The sequence below is a fragment of the Henckelia pumila genome, chromosome 3 (assembly GCF_033568475.1).
Source record: "Henckelia pumila isolate YLH828 chromosome 3, ASM3356847v2, whole genome shotgun sequence".
NCBI lineage: Eukaryota > Viridiplantae > Streptophyta > Magnoliopsida > Lamiales > Gesneriaceae > Henckelia > Henckelia pumila.
The window spans coordinates 168,136,993-168,149,641 of NC_133122.1; positions in this window are offsets into that span (position 1 = coordinate 168,136,993).

Consider the following 12,649-nt stretch of genomic DNA (forward strand, 5'->3'; position numbering starts at 1 on the left):
GGTAGAACATGGGGATGTCTATCTTGAAACGCATCTTATAGTCACTGTATATTCTAAATTGTTCCTAGTCGATTAAGCCGTCCGATAATAAGGATAAGGATCGCTCGAGATTGAGACTAGCATTTGCGATGCAGAGTACCACGTTTCATTGGTAGGGAACATAGAGATGTTCGAAGCATGCAAATGGATATTCATATGATGAATGATGGAACTACCCTATCCGGACTTTACAAGTGGTTATCACTTATCGAGTGGATAAAGTCCGCGGTTTTGGTTGTACACCATTAGTCCTTACTACTTGAAACATCATTGAGACTCTATATGCTAGTACTGTGCTTTGACTCATTTACCGACTCTATTGGGGTCATCAGGTGTCGGGATTGGGTACAGTTACAACACATATAGGAGTCGATGCTTTGTTGTCAAGGATTCACCACATACTTGCGAGTGTGAATATCCTATGCGATCTGAGGAGATATTAGTGTGACGAATCTCTGGCCAGAGTACATGATGTGTTTTAAAAAATGGTTTCTTAGTAGCACATGCGATGTCACTATTTGATCTTCAAGATGTATTGCATAGTTATCGAATCTCGAACGACTCTCGATTTACCAATGGTTGTTGATTCGATCGGGATATATGGATGAAGGGACCGTACTGTACGCTAACCAAAATCTATTGGTTCTTGCAGGCACTATCAGTGATACCTAGGGAATCATGGGGCGATGTTGCTAGGCGCTCTTACCATGATTCGATGGGCAAGTCGGAAATTGTTGTTCCGAGTCACAAGGAGTTGTGAGCCCACGGCTAGCTGTATCCCTGAACCATTGAGGGTCACACAAAGTAATGAATTTTTAATCCCCGTTGAGATAGTTAAATTTAAAGAGTTAAATTTAATGAACAAAGAAGTTGGACTTCTTATTTAAGAGTAGAGGAGTAAGATTTCCTAAAATGACATAGGGATAGGCATTTTTGGAAATCACTGAATTCGGATTCAGAAAAATTTATCTTGACTTTAAAAGGTGCATAAATGGTTTCTGTGCACATTGGTGAAATCGGTTTATCAATCGGAGTCATGATGAATTTTATATTAATTTCTGAACATGCGGGCTTTGCTTGTCGGGCTTGAACTTATGACTAATGGGCCCTAAGCTGTTAGCGGCTTACATTATAAATAAGTTATTGCAGTACAGAAATTACACACAACAGGTCACAATTTTCGAAAAAACCCTAGTTTTCTCTCTAACAGTGGCCGCCCCCCTCCCCTCTGCTCAGGAAAATCCAGTCTGTGAATTTTGAATTACAGTCTGGTTTAACGGATCAAATTCGTTAATTCTCTTCGAAGAAACTTCTGATAGATTTTCTAGTGCAATCTATCAGAGGGATTAAATCTCTGTTCGTGGACCTGATTGAAGAACAGTTCGTCCATCTGTTCCTGGGAGATACAACAAGAGCAGAGCAATCTGTTGGTGTCCATAATCTCGATTCGAGATTGGAGGTAAAAATTTATAATTGTTATTTAATTTTTACACGCACAATTTAATCGTAAAGATTTGATACCCATTATGGAATCGTTCCATATAAAAATTTTAAACTTCCGCTGCACCGGGTATCAATCCTGATTGATCTGATCGCCGTTCTCCAACAGTGGTATCAAAGCCAGGTTGCTCAGATCAAGCGATTAAATTAATCGATTGTACAAAAATTTTTAAGCCTCGGTTTTTTGAAACAAAATAAATTTTTTTAAATTAAAAATTTTTCGGGCAAAAACACGGGCAGCGCACGGCGCTGCCCTAGGGGCAGCCCGGGAATGTCCCGGGCGGCCCGCGGAAAAATTAATTTTTAATTTTTAAAATTAAAATTTTAATATGTTAAAATTCTATTTTTGGTCCGATCGAAAATTGTTTTTGATTGGTCCACGAGGCATCGGATCGAATTGTTCGAGTCCGAAAATTTTAAAATTGATTTTTGGATAAATTTGAATTTTTGGAAAATTTATATATTTTATCCGTTAAATCAGATTTTATGAAATTAATTATTTTTGGTACAATTGATGATAAGATATGATCTTATGGAAATATTGAGTAAAATATGATTTTATGTATAAAATTGGATTTTATATGTAAAATATGATTTTATTTGATAAAAAGATAAAATATGATTTTGTATGTACAATAAGATTTTATATATAGAATATGATTTTATCCTTTTAATTTAAATTGTCATTGCATGTTATCCAATAAATTAATTTTGAATTAAAAGTTATTGGATAAGGATGATCGATTGTCATGACCAATTTTGTAGGTGTATGTTAGGAATTTACATTTGTTTTTATTGTTGTTGGATTTATTAATGGGCCTGGTTTATGGCCCAATATGAATTGTCATATGTAATAAAAGTGGGCCTGGTTTATGGCCCGTTCCCACCCCTTGAAATGTATCCCCTATTTTTCATGGTTAATTATTGTAAATACATTAGACTTAGTGGGAGATAAAGATTTGAAGACGGAGGTGGGCCCAGCAGACAATAAAGACTGAAGAAATGTAAATTGGAAGCACAATGTAATAGGATTGCATTGCATACTGCATATTACCTAGGATTGGACTAAGACTCGTGATTGGCAACCACGGGTCGATTAGAAATGGAATCGATCATCCTATATAATATGTGATATTATTGTTGTATGCATGTTTTAGACAAAATTGTGTGAATCCGGCAAGCATACAAAATTTTAAAATGATGAGACAAATTTTCAAAATTAAAATCCTTCATTTTAAATATGATTTAAAATTGATATCAAGATAAATAAAGGAAATTTAAAATTGTTTAAATGTTCCTACCTTCCATCAACGATCAATGTATGAGATGCTACCTGCGGATACGGTCCGGCTCATATTATTGGGGGGGCCCGTTCGTCGGAAAGCTGTACATTGGATCGACACATGTTGTAAGTTGGGTGGAACTCCCATGGGATCGGCTCATATTATTGGGGGATCCACATGGCGACCGTCCATCACAACTTAATATTGATGGGTCATCTTGACATGTCACAATAAACGGCGTCATATTATTGGGCCCTTATTGGACATGAGGTAAAAACGTGAAGGTTGCTTTGGAAGCAATTGGGCTCTACCTTTTGAAAATTATGGTTGGCTGATATTATTCGGGACCATAGTTTGTCAATTGGACTCCATGTTCTCACTAAGGAAAACAGTTTCACGTTTTCACTAGAGGGTAGTGAAATCGTTAAAATAGTGGGAGTGAGATTCATAAAATAAATTTCGCCTATTTTATGTCTTAGTAAATTAATTAAACAATCATCGATAATTGTCTGTTTCATCTCAGTATATCATTATGATGAATCTTCGTAATCCACATGTTTCTATTCTCCAACAAAACAAACTTACTGGCGCAAACAATACAGAATGATTCCATAAGTTAAGATTGTCCTAAGTTCGGAAAAGATTTTCTAAGTGTTAGAAAAGGCTTCTCCGAAAACAGCCCCGGCTGATGTAACTGCCGAAAGGTTGGCCGAACTAGAGAAATGGTTGGACCATGATCTCAAGGCCAAATGTTACATGCAAAATTGGACAAGTCTAAACAAGTTTGCCATCACTGCAAGAAACCCGGTCATTGAAAACGTAACTGCAAGGAATACCTCAAGCAGTTGCGAACTGCAAAGGGTATGTTTTACATTAAAATAAATATTTTTCTTAATACTACTTCTTGGGTATTGGATACTAGATGTAGATCTCATATTTGCAATGAGTTGCAAATGATGACAAGAAGTAATAGGCTAAGGATGGGTGAGACCCAGTCAAGGCTCGGGAATGGTTCCAGAGATAAATCCAAAGCTATAGGAGACATTTATTTTTGCAGAACAATTGTAAGTTATTTTTTAGAGATGTTTTATATGTTCCGGATTTGGTCAAAAACATTATTTCTGTTTCTATGCTTGATAGAGATGGTTATTCTTGCAATTTTGTGAATGAGATTTGCAATATTTACAAGAATGAATGTTTGATTGGAAATGGACAACTTGAAAATGATCTATATAACTTAAAATTAAAAGACGTTCCAATAAATTATGTTGATAAACCGGTAACAACAAACAAAAGGAAAATCGATAGTCAAAACCCGGCAAACCTTTGGCACGCTAGGCTAGGTCATATTTCCTCAAGGAGGATGAACAAGCTAGTGGGAGAGGGCATGTTTGATATGTCTGATATTAACTCTCTACCTACTTGTGAATCCTGCCTGAAAGGAAAAATGACTAAATCTCTTTTTAAGGGGAAACCTGAGCGTAGTCAAAATCTGTTGGATTTGATCCATACAGACGTTTCTGGTCCATTTAGAATTGGTACTCAATATGGTCACACCTACTTCATTACCTTTACTGATGATTATTCTAGGTATGGGTATTTATATTTAATGAAATATAAGTCTAAAGCATTTGAAAAGTTCAAAGAATTCAAGGCTGAAGTAGAAAACAAGCTGGGTAAAAGTATTAAAGCACTTCGATCGGATCGAGGTGGAGAATACTTGAGTACCGAGTTTTTGGACTATCTGAAAGAGAATGGGATTCTCTCTCAGTGGACTCCTCCTATGACACCTCAGCTGAATGGTGTATCGGAGCGTCGTAATCGAACTTTGTTGGACATGGTTCGATCCATGATGAGCTTCACTGAGCTTCCACCTTCGTTTTGGGGCTACGCGCTTGAAACGGCGGTATTGTTGTTGAACAACGTCCACACTAAAGCAGTGGACAAAACACCATACGAGTTATGGAATGGCAAAGCTCCTAAGTATTCGTACTTGAGGATTTGGGGATGTCCTGCTTACGTGAAGCAGACAGTGGGAGATAAGTTGGATAGTCGATCCACCTTATGTTATTTTGTAGGGTATCCGAAGAATTCAATCGGATATTATTTCTATCATCCTGCTGAAACAAAGGTGTTTGTTTCAAGGAATGCCACCTTCTTGGAGAAGGAGTTCTTATTGGATAAGAAAGGCGAGATGATGGAACTCGAAGAAATTCGAGAAGAACCCGAAATACAAAATAATGATCCTACACCTCAGGAACCATTGATAGACACGCCTATACTTAGAAGATCCGAGAGGACTTCTAGAACTCCTATTCGATATGGTCTTCTTCTTGAAGGGGATCAAGATGAACCCGATGTTGGATGTGATCCAAGAAACTTCAAGGAAGCAATTTCTGATGCGGATTCAAATTTATGGCTTGAAGCTATGCAGTCGGAAATAGATTCGATGCATACAAACCAAGTTTGGTCTTTAGTAGATCCTCCCGATGGAATTGTTCCAATAGGGTGTAAATGGATCTACAAGAGAAAGCTTGGGCCTGATGGTAAGGTATTGACCTACAAGGCGCGATTGGTGGCGAAAGGTTATACTCAAAGACAAGGAGTTGACTATGATGAAACCTTTTCACCAGTTGCAATGTTCAAGTCCATAAGAATCCTTATTGCCATAGCTGCTTGGTATGACTATGAGATATGGCAAATGGATGTGAAGACTGCTTTTCTTAATGGAGACATTAAGGAAGAAATCTATATGACGCAGCCTGAGGGGTACACATCCATGGGAAGCGAGCATAAGGTATGCAAGCTTCAGAGATCAATCTATGGTCTAAAACAAGCATCAAGAAGTTGGAACCAGAAATTTGATGAAATAATAAAGGATTTTGGTTTCATCAAGAACCCGGAGAAACCATGCGTGTACAAGAAAGTAGTTAAGGATGCTGTGACATTCTTAGTACTTTATGTTGATGACATCCTACTCATTGAAAATGACGTAGGGATGTTGCAGTCAACAAAGATATGGTTATCAGGTAGATTCTCGATGAAGGATTTGGGTGAGGCATCCTATATTCTAGGGATGCAGATCTATAGAGATAGATCTAAGAGAATGATAGGACTCACTCAATCAACCTACATCGACACCATATTGAAACGGTTTTCAATGGATGGGTCCAAGAGAGGACATCTACCCATGTGTCATGGAGTTTCTCTATCCAAGTCTATGTGTCCCAATACTGATGAAGAGATAGAGAAAATGACACATGTACCATATGCGTCAGCCATTGGTAGTATCATGTATGGGATGATATCTACCAGACCGGATGTAGCATTTGCTCTGAGTGTCACGAGCAGATATCAAGCTAATCCCGGTCAAATGCATTGGAAAGCCGTGAAGGACATTCTTAAGTACTTACGAAGGACTAAGAATATGTTCATGGTATATGGAGGAAGAGAACTAAAATTGGAAGGCTATACCGACTCTAGCTTCCAAAGTGACGTGGATGACTCGAAGTCAACCTCTGGATTTGTGTTCATGCTCAATGGCGGTGCTGTCTCTTGGAAGAGTTCCAAGCAGGACACCACAGTGGATTCCACCACTGAGGCAGAATACATTGCAGCATCAGCTGCTGCTAAAGAGGCCGTTTGGATGAGGAATTTCGTCCAAAAGTTGGGCATCATTCCTGAAGTTGTTGGTCCAGTCCCGGTGTACTGTGACAACACGGGTGTCGTTGCTCAGGCAAAGGAACCAAGGTCTCATCAAAGATCCAAACACGTACTGAGGAAATACCACATCATCCGGGAGATTTTGGAAAGAGGAGACATCACTGTCAAAAGAGTGGCCTCTGTAGACAATATCGCTGATCCACTTACTAAGCCCTTGCCATGACCATTATTTGACAAACATCGCGAAGCAATGGGTCTACGTAGTATGACTAGTTGGCTTTAGGGCAAGTGGAAGATTGAAAGAGTGGGTGCCCGGTGAGCCAACTTGTGGCTAAGGGCTTTGATGACTCTTTGTATAAACAATCTTTTGTTTAATATAATTTACACTTTTATTAATGGCAATGACTTTATCTTTCTTCATATTGTGATATTGTGATATACTATTGTTGTTTTGATAAAGACCTTGAATATATTATAGTGTATGTAAGATGTGGTAGAACATGGGGATGTCTATCATGAAACACATCTTATAGTCACTGTATATTCTAAACTGTTCCTAGTCGATTGAGCCGTCCGATAATAAGGATAAGGATCGCTCGAGATTGAGACTAGCATTTGCGATGCAGAGTACCACGTTTCATTGGTAGGGAACATAGAGATGTTCGAAGCATGCAAATGGATATTCATATGATGAATGATCGAACTACCCTATCCGGACTTTCCAAGTGGTTATCACTTATCGAGTGGATAAAGTCCGCGGTTTTGGTTGTACACCATTAGTCCTTACTACTTGAGACATCATTGAGACTCTATATGCTAGTACTGTGCTTTGACTCGTTTACCGACTCTATTGGGGTCATCAGGTGTCGGGATTGGGTACAGTTACAACACATATAGGAGTCGATGCTTTGTTGTCAAGGATTCACCACATACTTGCGAGTGTGGATATCCTATGCGATCTGAGGAGATATTAGTGTGACGAATCTCTGGCCAGAGTACATGATGTGTTTTAAGAAATGGTTTCTTAGTAGCACATGCGATGTCACTATTTGATCTTCAAGATGTATTGCATAGTTATCGAATCTCGAACGACTCTCGATTTACCAATGGTTGTTGATTCGATCGGGATATATGGATGAAGGGACCGTACTGTACGCTAACCAAAATCTATTGGTTCTTGCAGGCACTATCAGTGATACCTAGGGAATCATGGGGCGATGTTGCTAGGCGCTCTTACCATGATTCGATGGGCAAGTCAGAAATTGTTGTTCCGAGTCACAAGGAGTTGTGAGCCCACGGCTAGCTGTATCCCTGAACCATTGAGGGTCACACAGAGTAATGGATTTTTAATCCCCGTTGAGATAGTTAAATTTAAAGAGTTAAATTTAATGAACAAAGAAGTTGGACTTCTTATTTAAGAGTAGAGGAGTAAGATTTCCTAAAATGACATAGGTATGGGCATTTTTGGAAATCACTGAATTCGGATTCAGAAAAATTTATCTTGATTTTAAAAGGTGCAAAAATGGTTTCTGTGCACATTGGTGAAATCGGTTTATCAATCGGAGTCATGATGAATTTTATATTAATTTCTGAACATGCGGGCTTTGCTTGTCGGGCTTGAACTTATGACTAATGGGCCCTAAGCTGTTAGCGGCCTACATTATAAATAAGTTATTGCAGTACAAAAATTACACACAACAGGTCACAATTTTCGAAAAAACCCTAGTTTTCTCTCTAACAGTGGCCGCCTCCCTCCCCTCTGCTCAGAAAAATCCAGTCTGTGAATTTTGAATTACAGTCTGGTTTAACGGATCAAATTCGTTAATTCTCTTCGAAGAAACTTCTGATAGATTTTCTAGTGCAATCTATCAGAGGGATTAAATCTCTGTTCGTGGACCTGATTGAAGAACAGTTCGTCCATCAGTTCCTGGGAGATACAACAAGAGCAGAGCAATCTGTTGGTGTCCATAATCTCGCTTCGAGATTGGAGGTAAAAATTTATAATTGTTATTTAATTTTTACACGCACAATTTAATCGTAAAGTTTTGATACCCATTATGGAATCGTTCCATATAAAAATTTTAAACTTCCGCTGCACCGGGTATCAATCCTGATTGATCTGATCGCCGTTCTCCAACAGGGGGAGCTTCTAGGATCTGCCTATGTAAGGTACGGAAGTATTATTCGAGATATCCAGATTGAGTATGCATGTATTATGTATTTGCATGTATTTTTTGATTGCATGTTTTATATGCCTCTATATTCAGTATGTCATGACTGTATGTTGCATACATGAGCATATTGAGCCTTTACCTTAGAGGTATCTTGTAGTAGTGCGCTCACCCTACGAGTTTGTGGATGATTGGATGCGTTAGTCATGTGTCAGGTCACTGTGATGTTTGGACACTTATACAAGTATCATGTCACTATTATCCATTGGGTATATGAGACACCTCCAGAGACGACGGCGCAGGGTGCTATATACTCTGAGCTGGTCTATGAGCTTGTTTCTTGACCTGAGAGTCTTGGTATCCAGTTTATTTACATACATGCACATATAATAATGTATAGTTATACTCTCGTACTGAGCATGTTAGGCTCACTTTCGGTTATTTTCTGTTATCTGGATACCCCATTTAATGGGACAGATGCAGGTAATACTCCTGAGGTCAAGAAGGTTAGGTGGTGACCAAGGCTGGATGACAGAGTTGACCACTAGGATTTACTTTTTGGTATTGGTTTATTTTTAAAAGTTCCGCATTTACTCTAATTAAGGTTATTTAATATTTAATTGCATGCTTAAGTTTCTGATTAGCAGGTAATCACGGTGCGGGTCACTACAAATTGACTTACCTTTGTCCTTTTTCTCCATGTTCATCTGTAGCTCATACGTCCGCAGAGAATTCATCAGTTCATCCAGACCTAACATAGATGTATTCTTTGATTCATCAATAGCACAGATTTTCATGTAAAATCTTCTCAGAAGAGACCTCAACACTTTTCTTACAAGGCGTTCATTTGGTATTGCTTCTCCCAGATCAATTGCGTCATTCTCAATCTTTCTTAGGCGACGTTTATATTCATCAATTGACTCACTTTCTTCCATTCTCAGGTTTTCAAACTGAGTAGAGAATATCCTTCTTTTAGTTTTTCGAACTCTTTCAGATCCTTCACAATGCTTTTGAAGTTTTTTCCAAGCCTCTCTGGCACAAAAACAGTTAGTAATCAATGCAAACATGTTAGAATCAACATGAGAAAATATAGCATTTAAGGCTTTGGCATTCTGATTTTAAGATTGTACTTCATTGGCATTTCAATCAATTTCTGGTTTGAGTGGAAAGTTTCCTCCCCCATCAGTTCTTCTTGGTGTACTCCAGCCATTCAAAATGCATTGCCACGCTTTTTCATCAATAAATTTGACGTAAACTCGCATCTTCACTTTCCAGATGGCAAAGTTGGATCCATCCAAGGTCGGTGGTCGGTGACCCATTCCGGGATATGGTATTTCCTTGGTAAATTCTTGTTAAACACAAAAACCAGAATCATACATAATATCGTCAAGTGTTGGATCTGATATCACTTGAAAGGATTTTTCATCTCAACGGGAATTATAAACCTACTCGTGTGATCTTCAAGTTTTTCCAACACAACACGACAACACGATAAACCTACTACGAGCTCTTTAGGAATTCTTCAATTCTCTTAGATCTTCAAGCTCTTGAGTTCCTGCAGTAGAGATATGCAATTCTATGTGTATCAGTATGTCTGTCTCGTCCGTTTCCCTTGTTAATATATATTCTTTGTAGCCTAGGAAAACTTTCCTTAATTGAATTCTACATAAGATAGAAACAAATTTATTAGGAATCAAATAATCTTGACCATGTGAGAATATATTATTACTATTCTAATAAGTCTTAGAAAGGTAAAACTCTTTAATAAAAGATTTGTTGCAAATTAGGAAAGATATCTTAAGGCACGTGAATAATACGTTTCTTTCATATATATATATATGTGTGTATGTATGTATGCATGTATGTATAGATGTAAACAATCTTTGAGATATTGATGCGATTGGAATTTTGATGCCTATTATCAAAAAATGACATGAGATTGAAAATCTAGATATTATTAATATGTACATGCATGCCTGGACTAAAATTTGCATGTAGTATAGGTAATTAACTAATTAATCCTCACTCGAAAGCCATCATAATCATATGATGCTATTTTTGTTTTTTACAAAATGCTATTTGATTTATCTAACTATTAGTGTACCGATGCACGTGTTACATATATGTTTATATATTCTTATTTATATTAATTTTATTGATTAAAATAGGGGTAATATATAAGTATAAAAAGTAATACAGGACCATACTACAATTTAAATTGATTATTTATATATATATATGAGGTCATACCATAATTGTAAAACTTTACGAGAGTCTAATTACACTATAATTTGAAATTATAAAACTACGAAAAAAGGACACAGAAAAAGAAAAGAAAACCAGTCCATGACACCAATTTTATTGTTTATTTTTAACTCTAGCTATTAGGCTTAGGCTTAGGCTTAAATGCAGCAATGGATATATTATGTCATACATAACCCCCCAAAAATAATAACAATAAAAGCTATGATTAACTAGTTTGAGATGTCAAAATAGGTCAATTTGACACAATCCACCGTCAAAAGGAGTGCCTAAAGTTTAACAAAGTCTAAAAGACTAAATAAATAATATAAAATGTTTTAAGATCTATCGACCAATATATCATTTTGTTCACCCTTTTCTTATTCCTTTTACTTTGTCTTTTTATCAATAATCTCCGAAATATTTGATCACTTTCGTATAATCTTGTTAGGTGTTGCTCATAGAGTCATGGGAATGTCCTGTGTTTCACAATTTAAAAAGACGGTGGACTTTATGGAACATAATTTTATATGAATGATGAATATAATTTTAAATTTTTTAATTTAATAACAAGACGGACTAACCCGACTCAACTCGTCCCAACACAAAAGCCAAATGATTTCTAGCCTACACATTGTAGAGATTGTTATCCTCATTTGGTTAATAATACATGAGAACAACACGAGCTAACCCGACTCAACCCGACCCATTTTTAATTATGGGTTGTTAAAACATTAACCCAATCCGTTTTTTTATATATAATGATGTGGATATACCTAACTCATTCACTTATCATGTGTTTGGTATTCAATTAGATATTATTATCCTCTTTTTGGTGTTTAAATTAAGAATATATTTGGGGAAGAGGGATGGAGCTTGCTTAGGTTATTTTTTTCCTATAATAACCTAGAATTTAATAGAATTATAAATTCAACAAATTTAATAATATTTTCCTCATTGGTAGGTGCCTTGTAGGTTAAGACAAAATCTCCTAACCTTGTGGGAAATAACAAATAAACGGAAAACTATATGTTTAATCATATTTTTTTTTCCATTTTGAATTTTTAGTGCATGATTGATACGTTGGAAGAGAGTAAGGTAGGAATGTAATAAACTTTAGAATTAAATAAGAATGAAAATAAAATGATAGTTATATTTCATTCCATTGATAGGTACTAAAAAAAATGAAAAAAGAATGGAATGAAATGAAATGAAATGAAATTATTTTACATATATAAATCAAATCATTTTTTAACAACAAATAACAAATAATAGCTATTCAAACGTTTTTATTATTATTATTATAAAAAGTAATAAGTATTGTTGATGTATTAATTATTATAAAATTATTATTATTTAGTTTAACTAATATAAACCTATATTAGGATGAATATAACTATTATTTTATTATAGTAATAAGAAATAACTATAATAATTTTTTTAATAATAATTATAATAATATTTTTTTAATAAATAATAATATATTTATTAGTAATTTTATAAACAATAATAAAAAAAATATATAAATCATAATACTGATAATTAATATTCAATACTTATTATTCATTATATAATAATAAAATAATAATATAATTATTTATCAATATATATTATTATTATTATTATTACATATGTTAATAATAGTTTAAATAAATTAAACATGGAAAGATTTTTATATAAATATAAAAATAGGAGGTGGGAAATGGGAGTTACCATTCCAATGGGAATGACCATTCCCATTGAATGCCAAAC